Source organism: Periplaneta americana, chromosome 9, assembly GCF_040183065.1.
Source record: "Periplaneta americana isolate PAMFEO1 chromosome 9, P.americana_PAMFEO1_priV1, whole genome shotgun sequence".
In the NCBI taxonomy this organism is placed as follows: Eukaryota; Metazoa; Arthropoda; class Insecta; order Blattodea; family Blattidae; genus Periplaneta; species Periplaneta americana.
Genome location: NC_091125.1, coordinates 65737047 through 65754914, shown reverse-complemented (window position 1 = coordinate 65754914; position 17868 = coordinate 65737047). Strand labels below are relative to the sequence as shown.

The 17868-nt window shown below is 36.3% G+C and overlaps 1 protein-coding gene across 2 annotated transcripts in view; it reads right to left on the bottom strand.

The window, feature by feature from the left end:
- The window catches only part of LOC138706037 (Krueppel-like factor 8), an 877162-nt gene that overhangs the window by 136756 nt on the left and 722538 nt on the right, over positions 1 to 17868 (bottom strand). The window lies entirely within an intron of this gene.

Here is a 17868-nt window from a genome sequence, read left to right as displayed (position 1 = left end):
GCAAGTCTTTCACTTCAAACTCAGCATTCTTCAATATTTCCTATTTATAATAATAATAGTAATAATAATAATAATAATAATAATAATAATAATAATAATAATAATAGACAAATAAGCAATGCGACTGGTAAAGAAGGGTGGAGATGAACTGTATGCAAATATATTGTTCCAAATCTAATACTTATTAAATTTATTTTATTTATATCGCTAAAGAACGATGAGAGAATATAAATGATAACTTGAATATTATTTATATCACTAAAGAACGATAAGAGAATATAAATTATAAATATCGGCTTGTTTAATTAATATAAAATATAATATAATATATAAATTAATTATTTAAATAAAATAACCTCTTTCACTAAGAAAATATATTATTTATATTACAATAATTACTTATATAAAATACAGATTATTAATATCGCTAAAGAACGATAACAGAATATAAATGATAACTTCAATATTATTTATAAATCTAAAGAACGAAAACAGAATATTAATGATAACTTGAATATTGTTTATATCGCTAAAGAACGATAACAATATAAATTATAAAGATCGGTTTGTTTAATTAATATAAGATATTATATAATATATAAATTAATTATTTAAATAAAATAACCTCTTTCACTAAGAAAAAGGATTATTTATATTACAATAATTACTTATATAAAATACAGATTATTTATATCGCTAAAACCTTGTTTTTACTGTGACAACGTTCGTTTAGATCTTTTTAGCATCTGGTTTTTGTATTGTTTGCATTTTTGTTTTGTGAAGAATTTTAGATAAGGGCGCAAATAGCCATAGTAGCTGACGCGACCTTTTAAAGCCCCAATAACTAACTAACTAACTAACTAACTAACTAACTAACTAACTAACTAACTAACTATATCACTAAAGAACGATAACATAATATAAAAACTTGAATATTATTTATATCACTAAAGAACGATAACAGAATATAAAGAACGATAACAGAATATAAAGAACGATAACAGAATATAAATAACTTGACTGTTATTTATAACACTAAAGAACGATAACATAATATAAATGATAACTTGAATATTATGTATATCGCTAAAGAACGATAAAAAATAAAATGAAAACTTGAACTAGGCCCGAGCTCACAACCTTCGAATCTACCGCTGCTCTACGAGATGTAGATATAGAATAACTCCATAGTTCCGAAACTGCTTCTAGAAGCGCATGCATCATGTAACATCGCAGTGACCCGAAGTGGACCTAGAAAACATTCGCTGTTCAAGAGTGCGGTCACTTTTTTTTTTTTTTTTGACAGCTGTACATCTCACTTGACGATATGTCAGAGGAAGAACAATTTGTTTTTACACATTTGAAGTCTGACTAGTGTAATATGTTACTAGTAAGCGATGTATGCAATGGAGGGGGAAAGGAACTGGTCACCCTACCGATTATCTCCTGGCTTCGTCGCTGCATGAGTGATGACTTATTGGTGTTACTTATAAGGTTCAAACCTGTCTTCTGACAGTCGAGTAGATAACAACAAGATCAGTATGTGGTTCATTCTGCTATGACGATGATGGTAAGAGTGTTATGTTAGTTTCAATGATAGGATAATGGTCGTAGTGGTGGCAGTGATGTCGATGTCGATGTTGATCAAGTAACAGCCGCAGATCCGGAACTAGGCCGGGCACCCCTAGCCGCGCGGGCAGGGCGTGGCAGGGTAGTAGTGGCAACGCCGCAATGCTGCTGTCCTTGCCTACTGGGCGCATCCCGACCCACAGCAAGAATTAGCATCCGGGATGATGCGAGTGAGGAGCCATCTTCAACTGCGGCCTTGTCCGGAGAGAGGGGACACACCTAGAGCGTACAGCGCCGCCATAAGTCGCGCCTCCGAGGCCAACCTGCTCGTGCTGGCGGCTTCCGCCACGACACGACGCGACGCGACTGCCAGCCTCATTCTACTTCATACCACACAGGCAGCCCGGTTCCTGAACCCTACGGAATGACTGCTGCTGTCACACTATCAATCAGTTTGGAAGAAATGACGTTGCTTAATTTTGCCTCTCGCTAATAAAGTATTGTGATGCTGCATATGATTAATGCGAAGAAAGGAGAGATTTTGTCGTACCGCTAGCGTAACAGCATAAGATCCGAGCTAGAGTCCTTGTGAGTCCAAATAGAATTTGTCGCAGGTAATGAAGTATTGTGGAAAAACTGCACATATAATATTGATCACTTAATATTCTCATTAGATATGATTAATGAGAAGAAAGAAGAGATTATGTCGTACCGTTAGCGTAACAGCAGAAGATCCAAGCTAGAGTCCTTGTGAGTCCAAGTAGAATTTGTCGCAGGTAATGAAATGGAGTGGAAAAACTGCACATATAATATTGGTCACTTAATATTCTCATTAGATTTGATTAATGCGAAGAAAGAAGAGATTTTGTCGTACCGTTAGCGTAACAGCAGAAGATCCAAGCTAGAGTCCTTGTGAGTCCAAGTAGAATTTGTCGCAGGTAATGAAATGTGGTGGAAAAACTGCACATATAATATTGGTCACTTAATATTCTCATTAGATATGATTAATGCGAAGAAAGAAGAGATTATGTCGTACCGTTAGCGTAACAGCAGAAGATCCAAGCTAGAGTCCTTGTGAGTCCAAGTAGAATTTGTCGCAGGTAATGAAATGTGGTGGAAAAACTGCACATATAATATTGGTCGCTTAATATTCTCATTAGATATGATTAATGCGAAGAAAGAAGAGATTATGTCGTACCGTTAGCGTAACAGCAGAAGATCCGAGCTAGAGCCCTTGTGAGTCCAAGTAGAATTTGTCGCAGGTAAAGAAGTGTGGTGGAAAAACTGCACATACCATATTGGTCGCTTAATATTCTCATTAGATATGATTAATGCGAAGAAAGAAGAGATTATGTCGTACCGTTAGCGTAACAGCAGAAGATCCGAGCTAGAGTCCTTGTGAGTCCAAGTAGAATTTGTCGCAGGTAAGGAAGTGTGGTGGAAAAACTGCACATATAATATTGGTCACTTAATATTCTCATTAGATATTAATGCGAAGAAAGAAGAGATTTTGTCGTACCGTTCCATATCATAGGCGGGATTTAAATCAAGGATTATACGTTCCATACAGTTTCTAGCTTACACTCTAAACTCCGTATACAGCATGTGATTAAAGAGAGAACTCGCGCGTAAAGGCACAAGTCTTCAAGTAATTGCATTAGCAGCTGTCATTTAGGGCATGCGCACACCGGCAAGACGAGTATACGACTCACATTCCAGACTTTGGCTGTGGGATCACATCACAATCTACTCACTCGCAGTGTAAGGAAGAGGTGCATCAGGTACTGCTTCTGCAAGTGAATGCTTCTCTTCCCTCCCTCATCATAACTTTGCTGTTATAAAGAATTCACCGTAAGTTCATTGGATTTACAAGGCGGAGATGTGTTTCACTTCATTGCGAAGAAAATTAAATTTTGTTTGCAAGGGCGATTTTCTCAAAAAACTTCCTTTTATTTTTTTCTGTTTTTTTTCCAAAGATTTATCCATTGTTCATGATGCAGGAAACAATGTAATTGTACTGCTTCGTCTCGCATCTTCAGGGCAAAAAATTTATGGGACCAGTGATGAATTCAGGGGATGACCCGGGGAGGGAGGAATTTCACCCCCGGATTTCAGGATGTTCTTCCGGAAAGTTCAGATCTTTTTAAACCAAAAAATACTATTTATGCTATATTATAGTTCAATTTTTATATGACTTTTCAGTGACTAAAATGAATTCTATTATGTGGATTCAGGTAGTTGTTTCCTTGAAGCCTAGATCGTATATGTAACAGATTGTACATCCCTATGTTAAAACCGGTAGCAGTTTGAAGAGAACAACCGCCAGGATCGCCACCTGTCCGCCGTAAACGAACACGAGATGGCAGTACAGTCGCTAATGGAATTAAAATCGGAGTTACGACGTGACTCCTTATGTAACAACTAGATGGCAGCATAGCAAACCTGACAAAAGTTGTTACCGTCAAAGCCTATAAGGCCGAGCAATCTGGGTATATATGATCTAGGCTTGAAGGTTAGTAGTCTTCCGGCCGATCTTGATTGGTTGAAATTTGAACCGTCTGAATTTTCAGTCTTTATTGTTATGGCTAAGAAGTCAGGTGTGCTGTATTCTTACTGATGTAGTTTTCAGTGTTACCGGGTTTCCCCTTCTCCTTTCCTCACCTTCGTCATCAGCTTCATCCATTCCCTACACTACATTTACACAAACACTTACACATACACTTACCCTAGTACACGACATAACTCTTCACAAATACACATCATGCATAACGTGGCCCGCTGAAGTGGTATGCAATTTGAAAATGGGTCAGAGTCCTGCCATCTATTTGCAGTATGCGGAACCCGAATCACGCAAGTCATTAGATACACACACAGTTTTGTTTAGCAATTACTATAATAATTTTGTTTACTAAAGTAGTTACAGCATATGAAGGATTCAGAGCCATAGTGGGCCAAGCGCCATTTATTAAAAACGGAGAAAGTAAGGGTTAAAGCTAAATGAATATCGTAGTTTACTGACATATCATTTAATTTTAATGTGTATACTTTACATTACTTGCTATATGTTTAATTAAATTATGGGAATCACTTTATTTTAACCTTTGTTTTCTCTGATTTTAATATATAGCGCTTGGCCCATTATATTTCTGAACCCTTCATGTACAGTAAATATAAATATTTTAGTGTACGATGGCAAAACAGGAGGGAGCAGACATAGTTAACGTTTCTTAAAAAGAAAAGACGTATTGAGAAGTCAATGGAAAGTGCATCCGTTGCATTTAATGAACAAAATTCTCAATTGACTGTAAGTGAAAGTAAAAACTATCAAACGGTAATTACATCTGTCTTACCTTCATCTAGTGCTGTTAGTAGCGGTTAGAAGTGAAATGAAATTTAAAAAAATGATGGGAAACTAAATATGATTGGTTGTATTTCGATCGTCCTCATGGTGATACATTTTGCAAACTGTGTTATATATAACTTATTTAAAAATGGCGAAGCTCTTAAAAAAACAGGTGGGATATTGATATTATTCCCCTTTGAAAATTTTAGAAAAAAAAAACTCCTGGAAAATGCATTCGTCTAATTTAATCGGTGAGCAATTACTACTTGTAGGCCCACTAAATTGAGGTGGTTTGTGTAAAAAAGGATACCCAACACCGATTTTAAGGAACAAATTTACACAGAAGAATACACGTATAGTAGTTAATATTCTTCATGTTTCACATAACAATATTAATACTTTTAAGTTAATGATTATATTGACATTTAGTAACAGGTACTCGTATTTAAAACAAATACAAATCAATGCAAATTCTATTTCATTAATTGGCACCATTTTTACGTATATTTTTTACACAGTTGTTGCGTTAATACCGGAATTATTGCTTATTTTGCTGTCGGTTCCCCTACTCTCCCTGTATAGTATAAATCCCCACGGAGGAAAAGGTTTCAATTCAACATTGTATGATAGTTCTACTCTGAAATATTTTATAAAATCAGCAACCAGAAGCATTCTTCTCAGTTGACGCCAGCGCCCTAATCATCACATATTGCCCCCGACAGGCCAAAATAATTAAAAGGTGATAGCTGAGGCGCTTAAAAATCATCAACACGGAATAATCGTGCGAAATGTTTGCGGTTTTGAACCGCGCACATTTATAAACGTCCAACGTTTGGAGTTCGCATAAGCAAGGAAAGAGAAAGCTGGAATTTAGGGGACTGCAAAACAGACTGCAATAAAATTCGTCTTATTTACCTCGTAGAAGTTAAAGTCCTTTGTCAGAGCATGTCATTGGGATATTATCATCATTTTATTGGTAATCGTGTCTAATTTTTATTTCACTCGCAAGGCCTTTTTATCGTTTAGAACATGAACTGGAATGTTGAAAGTTTATCAACATATGCTAATCAGCAGTATAAAATATTTTATGCTCGACCATGCCGAAATGTAGTAATTATACACCTGGTAGATGACCTTTAATGCATGTCATTAAAGTACACCTACTCATTAAAGGTCAGATCTTTCAGCCAATGACGACTCAGGTTACAACTGTTCAGCCAATGGCAGGTCAGTTTTCAACCGTTATAAAACCGCAAGTATCGATTATTCTCGGATATGCAATCGAAAGAGAATTAGCGAAAAGTCACGGAGGCTGGAAATCCAGCCTCTGTTACTATAATAATTAGCGTTAATTGTAAATAATATTCAAATAAATTCAATTTGTCATCTCGTTTTTCAATGTCTAATTTAATTTCAATGTTATCTCTGTAGGTTCTTATGGCCTTGCAAGGTCAATGTGGACAACTGTTCCTCGGAAAAAATCAACACTTTCGCGTCTGCGCACATCTCACAACATACGGGACATTGCTCAAAAATTAATAATATCAAGTTAGAAATATGGTCGAGCATAAAAAGTCGTAAGAAACTCGCCTATAATGGTACCGTAATTAAGAAGCTCGTATGAAAATTATGAAACTCGCTTGCGCTCGTTTCATAAATATCCATACTCACTTCTTAATTACCTTCATTATAGGCTCGTTGCATAATGTACTATTATTCCATGTAGATCCAACTTTTACTTCTCCTAATGTTTGTCCTTATTTATATTTACATCCACAAATCGATTATATTGAACAGCACTCTCGTGCGTCAAAAAAATTAACACACTGACTGAAACTTCACTTTATCCCTATCAAAAATAACTTTCCGTATCTTCTGCAGACACATCTTATGTCAAGGCATGAATACAGATTTTTCAAGAAGATAACTTCTTATGTCAGATATTTGTTCATTATCAAGATATTAAAATGTTTCTTCACTTTCCTTAAAAAAATGAACATTTGGACATAAGAGGTTGCTGTTCAACATGATCGATGTTTTGTCGCTATGATCAATATGTCGTCAGAAAAAAATACATTTCATAAGAGTAGTGATGTGAGATGAAACATTGTCCCCTATATTTTTTTGGAAACATTTCCCGTCTAATCACATTTATGCTTTCTTCGCTCTCCTGCTCCCCGTTAGCCATCTGCTTATCAAACGTAAGTCGTCTAAGCCTTTTATAGATGAGTCAATATTGACTCCAAATCATTGACATGTTTGCTTTACCATGACACTAATAATGATTAAAAAATAATCGTTGACGAATAATTATTTTGTGAAAATTTTACTCAATCTAAATTGTCACAACAATATTTGATCTACATGGGGATGATGTATGCCTATCATTTTAAAATAATTAGTTATTATTGGCTGAGGAAACCGTTTATATGGTGTGTTATTCGTGATTTCCAGGCTTAGTTATATCTGTGGACTTCACCTTTTATTTTTTACTATGTATTCACAACTCAGTTTCCAGTCACCCATAGCAAGTGAGAAGTTCTGCAAGTAGTGTACTGTATGTAGTCTATGACTGTCTGAGGAAACTGTTACGTGAAATTAATTTACAGATTAATTTTATTTTTTAAATAGTGATCTGCTTTGAATTGCGCGTGTGAATTTTGTATATACACACTTTTAATTAGCCTAACAAGCTGTGCTAAAACTAGCTAGCTAAAAATATGAATACAGATTTCAAAAGGTAGTGTTTACTTAAGTATTTCATTTGCAATATCTATCGATCCAACTCTTGTACGAGTATTTCGGACGTGGCAAACGATTGAAGATGGGAAGTGAACGAAATATGTTGCATGTTTTCAGTAATTATGTAACATGTGTAATATATTCATTATGATATAAAATAAATCACGTACATGGATAGTAAGTTCTTTATTTAATCTTTAATTTACAAATGGCGAATTCTCACTCCCGTTTGGTCTGATCACCTGGTTGGTTTTTTCCGAGGTTTTTCCCAACCATAAGGCAAATGCTAGGTTATCTTTTGGCGAATCCTCGGGCTCACTACATCTCGCCAAAAATTGTAAAAAATTAAAACTGTAAAAAAATTGTAATTGAAGAGTCCACTGCAAGAATGATGGATGTCATTTGGAATACATTTTGCAGGAGAAGCAATTGAAAGTTTGAAATGCTTAGCGCTCAAAGCTTAACTGTGATTTTCCGATCATTACTGGACAATGACTATCAGTGTTAATGCCATATAACTCTCTATGTACATTCTATATGTCTTAAGCTATGCATTGACAGTCTTCGTTCATTTTCGACAAGAAAGTGACATCCATCATTCTTGCAGTGGACTCTTCAATTGTAATCTTGTAAAATCTTGACTTGTTCCACATCTTAAAGCTTCATTGCTAATGTAAGCTCTATGGAATATAATAAATGAAATGAAAAAAAATGAAGTAAGTGTGTGATGTCCATCTTTTACAGGTACTGAGTTATTGACATCTAACGCCAACGTGAATTAAGACCTAATGTACATTTTATGTCTAGGGCAGACTCTTAGATAAAGTTATTCAACGTTAAAATACAGCACAAGAAGTGAAGCAAATGTCAGTTCGTAAGTCCAAATACTTGGAGGAAGAATTCTGTTAAATATGCGGCGTGTCTACGAAAGAAGTATATCTCCTTAAAAAGATCGGAATGTATAATGGTGTAATTTGTTTAGTGCCATAATGGGCACTCAGATCAGCATCAAAATACGTCTGCAAGGTAATGGAATATAAGTTTACATTTACATGTCTTTAGATATGCCACATTAATTAAAATGTCCGAATATTTCCATAATCGGCTGTGGCAGTTCAGAAAAGATTTTAATTACGAAAGCTATTTGATACCCACCTATATAAAGAAACGAAATTAATAGTTTGCACACCTTTATTCGAAAGATTTATGCTCTGTTTTATTCGTGTTAACTTTAGTGACACTGGCACGTCCATAGAGGAATTCCATAACCATTTTAAGCTTTCATGTTATATCCTGGATTCTTTAGAGCTGCGATAAATAGCGCGCTCCCATTCGACTGCTCCAGCAGAGAACGTTAACTGCACATCTTTGCAAAGGCCTTCTTTCTGCACATTAGTTTTGTGTAATGGTCTCACCATGGGGCCAGAATGGAGGCGGAGAATTGTGGGAGGAATATATTTGGTTTAAGTTTTGAAACGAGCTGCTCAAATTGTGTGCATACCCCACCCTTTGCCCCAGGATCAACTTTATGTGCTGTACCCATACACCGAGATGGCATTCAGGTTACTAGCAGTAACAAAAGAATTCTGAGAAGAAATTATGGGCTTTATATCCTACTATAAGGTTTAAAGTTAATAAAAATATCACATGAACAACACGTGCTTTAAAGTAAGTAATCTACATAGATTTTACGAACAAGCACTGACCTTCATACTAAAATATTAAAAGTAGAATATTATCTAAATCTGATTGTATGTTTTCAACTCTCCTCTACCCCCCCCCCCCGTAAAAGTCAGATGTCATTTGTATAGGGTAGAGAGATATTTATTTTCCTTTCTTTCTATATATGAATTCTTGAATTGAGAGGAACATTGGGATTTAGTTCCTTCGCGAACGATTTTATTTAAACTTCTGTTAAGATATTTTCGAAGATATAGGTTGAAGTTTCACGACGTCCCGTCTTGGATATCGTATAACAATTAAATTTGAAAACATAATTACTGTACTCGTTTGTCAATAAAACGTACGCCACAGTTCAATGAGATATTGCTGACGCCAGCGTTTCTGGCGCGTGTCCTTGAGTACAATGCACAGTCTGCGAGCATCTGTTGATAGTGTAGCTGAGAATGGTACTACCTCCTATACACGTCACGTCAGCAATCTACCAACCACAGTTGTCAGTCTTGCTGCCCAGACTGCGGCAAAAGAAAGATACTCGCACTTAACTTTCCTGCGGTGTGTGCTTGAGTACAGTGTCCAGTCAGTGAGTTTCTGTTGTCACTGCAGCTGAGAACGGTACCTCCTCCTAAATACACGTCACCTCAACAATCTGCCAAACACAATTTTCAGCTTTCTCGCCCATAGACTGCTACAAAGGTAAGACACTCGCACTTGAGGTTCCCATTACTTATTTCATATGACAGAAACGGTGGCGCGGCCTATACCATCGTCTGTGTTTTTCTTTCGAATTATTACGATTGAGGAGTTAAATTCACTATTCTTTTGGATGTCATTATTGTGAATCAGTAATTTTATCGATAAAATTACTACTGAACAAGTTATAAACTGAATTATTAAACAATACTCTTAGATCAGTGATTTCCAAAATTTTTAACCTAACGTCCACATCCGAGAACTAGATGCTGACTGCTGTCCCTTCCCCGAAAGTTAAATGTAATGCTAAAATCAGCGATAATATCTTACATTTATATTACATTGTACTTTCATATCTAATTATTTCAAATTAAATTGTATCTGCATTTCTTTGCCATACTTTGCATAATTCTATCGTATCAATTAACAATCCAATGCGACATAACGGAGGGTATATATTTCGACCAACATTTGCCAAGCACACATTGTAAGCCTCTCTGGTTGTACGTATAGTCAGCACGGAGCAGGGCCACCGCTGAGACAACAGAGGACAGTACATGACAAAGGACAAACATCGAGTCCCACTGATGGGAGATAAATCTTTTTCTCAAATTAAATATAAAAAGTGAATATTCATTAAAAATCAATTGACATAATTTTTAGATACCGGATTTTTTAAAAATGGCATCGGATATACTTCAGTGGATGTGATGTAGGTTAGAATCATTTTGAGGACTTGTTCATAACACTCGGAAATCTGACAAAAGACAACTGGGCCATAAAGACTGGAGAATGCATCTAGTGAAGAGCGCTTGCTAATTTGTAAGTAACGATTGTGAATGAATGAATGAATGGATGAATGATAGAATGGATGAATGATAGAATGAATGAATGAATCAATGAATGAACGGGGAAACAGGCGGAGAAACATTTAAAAGGTACGCGAAAACGCATCCTTACAAAGGAAAATGGGGTTGAGAAGAAGCTCCAAGCTTGTTGGGGAATTTCTCAGTCCGATTTTCGCCGTTCCATATGAAGGAATATTAGATAATTTTCAAGGGGAAAGCCGAAAATGCACCTTAAATTGAATTTACATTATTTTGAGAAGCGAGAACCAGCAAGTAAATCTATCTACATGCATACGTCAACGGAAACTTTGGTTAATAGCAGTGAATGGTGCAAACTTCGCCAATTAAACAGTGAACAAACGGCTACCGCTTTCAAACCCAGCGGTATTATTTCATACGAGAGTGGGGATACTGCTTGCTCGTTTATAACTATAGCTAGTTGGATTATTAGCTTTCAATATGCTACCTAAACATCCGTTCCCCAACGATTTTATTTAAAACACAGTACAAGAATAAATATATAATTTCATCAGCTGTCAGAAGTTCCAAATTTGTCAACACTTCTGATCAGTATAAATGAAATGTTGGACAATACGTCCACGTTTGGAAAAAAAAATCGCAACCTAACTTTACTGAATTCTTTCGTGACTTGGCTTATAGTATTCATGCATAAAACGAGTTAATAAATTGTAACGTATGTTACTGGCAAATGTTTATAAACACAAGTAATTAAACGTATTTTTTTAAATCATAGAATATGTATTCAAAAACAAATTTAGAACCATTTCGCTAAATATTTTGTTGCCTATTATTATTAACAGAATTATTCCTGCAAAATCTATAAAAACTTACACGCCCCAAAATTGCCCCCCCCCCTTAAAATTTAATACTCCTCTTAAAATCAAAAACGCTCCTGGGGGGGGGGCGATTATGTCCAGATTTAGAATCGCTGTTCTACTGTATAACATTGCAGTTTAGTCAACTGTCCGAAGACAGGTCTGAACCTCACAAGTGATAGTTTCACTGACATTTTGATTGGCATAGTGTTCCGATAAGCAAGTATGATAATATTAAAAAATTTATATTTTGTTTCGTCTATTACTTATGTTTATTGTTTGATAATAAGTTATTACATTATGGCAAAAAAGAATTCATCTTCGACAGTGGAGATCCTAATGGTTGTTCTCTTTTATATGTTGCCATTTTATAACATGGGAAAGGCCAATCTGAGATATATATATATATATGTAATCAGGGGTACAACTAATTTACTATAACTGAACGGATTTCGAACTGGCAAATCAAGGTCACGTACAAACGCACAAATCATGCACGAGTCACTGAACTGAAAAGTGTGAACTGAAGCACTGGCAATCCCGGGTGTCCCAGTTGAGGAGAATGGTCTAGGAATGGAGTAAGCACGCGTGGAAAATGCAGTCCATTGCTTGACCTTGATCTGCCATTTCGAAATACACTGACAATACAAGAAATCAACGCCACTCTAGCGTGAGAAAATAGGCGCAGTGTAATTGTGCAGATAATTTTAACTGTTAACTTTTAGGCTAAATTTCACCACTTATTTTCTTATTGTGGACTTGTAAGATAAGAAGCGACGATTTCTTAGAATAGTGCTTAAAAATCTTGTTCCGTGAATTCACCGACTTTTCTATCTGGAATCCTTGTAAAACCCAATCAAAACTGTTACGTCTGCCGACGTCAATTTGCTCAGCCAGCTACACATCGGAGATATCGATCTGGCCCGTGTAATTACGATACAAACAGGTTGTTTCTTCCCAGACCTGTTACGAAACAGAGTGAAAGCTTGTCCAATTTGCTCGCAGACTTGTCAAAACATTGGGTTCCTCGTCGGATGTATAGAAAGACAGACAGACGTGGTCCCTGTCCAACAGCGAGAACTGGATTCTGTCTGTCGCAGAGATGTATTCCCTGCAGTCAAAGCAATTAATTCGCTCCTTTTCTTTCTTTCTTTTTGTCTTGATAAAGCTGCAACCCAAACAATCTCGTTACCTAGGAACGGATTTCGAACCAGCATAGGAGTAGTAATAGCTTGTTAGAGAACTTATTTACTCCTCCTATCTTGTTTTCTAATTTATTGATTTCTTTAACTAAGTTCCACCGCTGTGACACAATGGTAGTCCGAATCGCTACGGATACAACGACCACGAATTTAATTCTCCACCAGAGGACTACCTATAGACTATCTTCCTCCAATTATCAGTAAGACGTGTGGTCGTTTCTTATTTAGCCTTGTGTTAGATCTGTCCACATGGTCAGAGCCTGTTCAGTTGTAAATTGGTTAAGTAGCTAGTCTTAACTGGAGAAAAGGCGGAAGAGCTCAAGAACATTATCTGTAAGGATATGATGATGATTGTTCTATCTTAATAGCCCATATGGTAGAGAACTGACTTACGATGACTGCGGACCCGAGTTCGAATCCCGGCCATAAAGGAGTCTATTTGTGGCGGAAAAATTCGAGGTTCTTAACTATTTATCTGGGAATTCTTCCGTTTGTACCCATCATTCCATGGTTACTTTCCACCCCAATATTAATTTAAATTTATTATCTCAATACTAATTAACATGGACTTTATGACGAAGTGAAGAGTAACGAATAGAAGCATTTGAAATGTGTGTGATACTGATGAAGTTTGTTGGAATAACTTTATTGGAGCGCGTTGTAGGTGGGTAGTAAAAAATCTAAGTCCTTTAAACTACCAAGGGCTGCCAATACTTAAGTTTATTAACCAATTTTGAAATACAAGGTGTAGTACAAGTGATGAAATGAGGATGATGGTGATGATGATGATGATGATGATTACTCGTAGCCATGTGGGCCACTTGTCGCCCTCCTCCGTGCTTCTGCTACTGCAGAGCTACCGTAGTAATAATAATGATAATGAATGAGATCCTCCAATGATCACCGCGCCTTTTCATGGTCTGCCCTATAGTGACGCTACGGTGACCTTTGAAGTCCGCGTGATCGCCTCTACTCGGCTTGGCGTCCCCACGCTATAACCAGTGCAATGACCTGATTCTGGAGTTTGAAAGATAAGCTCTTAGTCATTAATCCCAGTACATACATGACTCAATTAGTAATTATCGGTCAGATCTGCACGAGTTATGAGGATGGAATACATTTTAGACTTACAATGTTAACAATGTTACTCTTAACATTAATTACAATCATAACAATTATAATCATATCAATTACAAGCATACCAATTATGATCACATTAATTATAATCATACCAATCATGTCCCTACAATAAGTGGCGCTTATCACATGTGAATATAGAGAAGAATGGCGTGTGAACAGTCGGAATAAGAAATAGAACTGTGCCAGAAATAGTGGGTGAAGAAAGAATAATGCTGAAACTCATCCGGAAGAGAAAAAGTAATTGGCTGGGCCAATGAATAAGAAGAAACTGTCTACTGAAAGATGCACTGGAAGAAAATTTCGAGATAGAAGAAGGTATCAGATGATAGACAACATTAAGATACATGGATCATATGCGGATACTAAGAGGAAGACGAGAAATAGAAAATATTGGAGAATGCTGGTTTTGCAGTGAAAGACCTGCCTTTGGGCACAACACTATGAATGAATACTACTATGCATCAAAACAAGAAAATAATGTCTAATAAACATGGGTCCTACAACACATACTTTCTGGGATCTGATCACTTGTTCATAGGAGGTGCTCCATGTGACGTCCATTCATGGCAATGAGTAAATATCGCACTCCCAGTAAAATAGTGCCGTAGCTCGAAAATTGTGATTTGTAAAAATATGCTATTTCCTAGTAAAATACTACTGTAAGAATATTTTAATAAATAGGTACCAAAACTTTTGATAATTTACTATTTTATTATTATAATTTCATACCTCCAACCAGTAAAACAGCGTTGTAAATAATTCACGGAAGTAATATGTGACTTTCGACTTGCGACAGTATTTTACTGGGTGTGCGATATGTTATGAGTCATATTGCACTTTTGCTCTCATTTCGAAGACTGTAAGATTCGTTTATCTCCGTATTTCTTCAAGTTATGTAATTTGTGTCAAATTTATTATATTGCAGATACCATTTAATTCCATCTGACATCTCAATTCGTCCTTGCAGCTGATAACTCATCCACACGCCATTGTTACTGCACCGCGTGGTAACTCATCTGCTTATTGGACCATGGAGACAATGTTGTGCATGTGTGCAGAATCAGTTCTCTATCTAAGATGCATACAGCGGCGCACTGCCTCTCAAATTCCGTGTTGGAATATACGTATACGAATACGTTTCTCTTTTTCCTCCTCGGCTCTCGAATATCGGATGTTAGGATATCACAATGAAAGCATATTAAATTTTACATACATTTCATAGGCAGATTTATAACAAATGTCCGTAATTTAAATATAATGTTAATATCAAAACTGCTTCTACATAAGCACGTAAATATATCTTTATGTATTACTATTCTTCTACATCATAATGTTCTTAATGTAGTCATGGATTAAGCGTTAATCTGTTAGAGCTTTCTTGAGAGTCTAAAATATAATTCTTTTCCTGTATATAGTTTAATACAAAAACTATACGTTTGTGTTGCCTAAAATTAAACTACTTTAAGCTATCAATGTTAGGCCTATTATACATAGATGACCAGATCCTATTATCAGGATCGTAAGATGTGCAACAAAAAGGATTATTTTAATGTTGACAAAATAATTAAGAGCTATGATCTAGGCCGTAAATTTTACTAGGACTGAGAAAACAAAATTAATAGTAGTTTTGTGAAAAATAACCAATAAAAGAGAAGATACTGTAGATTTAAATGCTGTATATGCCATTAGTTATCTCGTGAAACATACTTGCGCTTCAGGGAAAGAAGAAATTGGACTGGGAATCTTCCCTCCATCCCAATGCTTCCACTTGCAGCTAGCTAGCTCACTTACCCTCACCATAAGTTTCTTGTAACATTCGGCGCATGCATGTATTTAGTTTCAAGAAATAACGAATGGCCTAAAACAAGATAATAAAGAAAATTAATGTTTTTAATTATTTAGACTACAGTAAAATTACAAATTCAACTATGATTTACAAAAGAAAATTTTCATGTTCCAAAATATGTGTGGCGCAATTATTATAACATTTAAAGGCAAAACACAAAGGGATTTTCTAGTAAAGTTTTGTACATAATAGGTGGAAACATGTACACCAGGTACGATAGAATTTAACACAAGAAAGTCATATAATACATATTCTAAAGTTTTGTAAAGTAATGGCCGTTCCTAAGTTGTATATGGATGTGAAACCTGGATACTAGCAAAAAAAGAATGATTATGAATGAATCCAGACAGCAGAAATAAAGTTTCTGCGACCAGTGACAGAGTATAGGCTAATGGATAGAAAGAGAAATGTAGATATCAGGAAGGGACTAAACATTTTTTCATTAAATGAAAAAATATAGAATACAGAAGTATATGGAATGACCATTTAAATAAACAGTACGACAGTAATATCGCCAGGAAAGCGTTACTATATTATTACAGTGAAGGGGCAGTGAAGAAGCCTGAGACGCTCAAAATTAAGATGGTTCTCCACAATCTTTTGAAGCCAGAACTGGCCACAGGTGGCTAATCGCTATAAGAAGAACAAGAAAAAGATCATGATGATGGGTTGCGAAATCTTTCAAGTCACTGTAAATTGTGGGCATGATTCTTAGGAAGAAATTACGTCGTTCTAGTGCTGTGGTCGCGGAAACATGGACTCCCCAAAGCGCCTTTTGGCATGCGAAGGGGACACCTATTACCTTCTTCCGTAGAAAAAATAAAGACAGATGTATAGTGTCGTTTTAGAGGCACAGAATTTAAAATAACCCTGACATAGACAAAATTAGTGGCTAGCCTTTCACAAACTTCTCGGCTTTTCGAACAAACGTCTGAGTTGAGGCTACAGTTGTCTGCGCAAGACAGTTCTCGAGGCCGAGCAAGCAAGAGATCTCTTCTGAGCAAAATAGGAAAGATATGCGACGCATAATAGACTTCCATATGCCACAGCGGTTAAGAAAAATAAAATGTTAACCGCTACAATTTTTTTTTTTTTTTTTAGTATTTAGGTTATCATTGTTACCATACTTGCCACTAGATTCGAGGTCGATGGCAATTGATTTTAAGGGCTTTGAACACCATAACATAGCTTCCTTCGGAAGAAAATAAAGCTGGAATATTGGGAGGTCTTAGACATAAATTGACGGCTCGAAAAACAATCTCATCTTTAAATGAGAAGGTTTCAGACAAAAATTTACTGGTGTATCTAAAAATTCAACTCTGACGGTAGCACATCGGTCGGCACACGTGGCATGAGTGTACGTGGAAATGTTTCTGTACGTTAATACATCTAAGAATATAATTTAGTTTGATAGATTTGTCATGTTATTTACAATATGGTGACATTATAAAATTTCTTATATGTTTATTTATATATTTTGTTTGTCTTTTGCATGCTACCTGCATACAAAAATTTAGTTCGTCCTTCCAGACGATTTTCATTAAATCCTTCGATAATATAATATGTACCTCGAAACACAATGTGTACACTATTTTGATGCAATTATCTTCATTTTTTTTTAATATTCCATGACTGTTACACGACCAAAGGCACCGCCTGGCACATCTGCCGACGTAAGCGAGCGGCGCGCGATGAAGGTCGCCGGATCCGCGTCCGGGTGCTCACCGGAAGCAGCGCATGCAGCTCCGACCCGTGCTCAAGGCTGGACTCGTCCACCTGTTCCTGCTCCACGACGCGGTGCTGATACCCGGACTCATGATTCTTCCAACGTGACTGGTTCTCAAGCATTATACCGGGATATGTTTCCACATTTATCAGTGAACTCAGTCGATGAACTTCTTGTTAAAGAGATTTAGAGTTCGATTCCCTGCAGGTGGCGAGAGATTTGTGGTGGGAAAATTAGAATGTC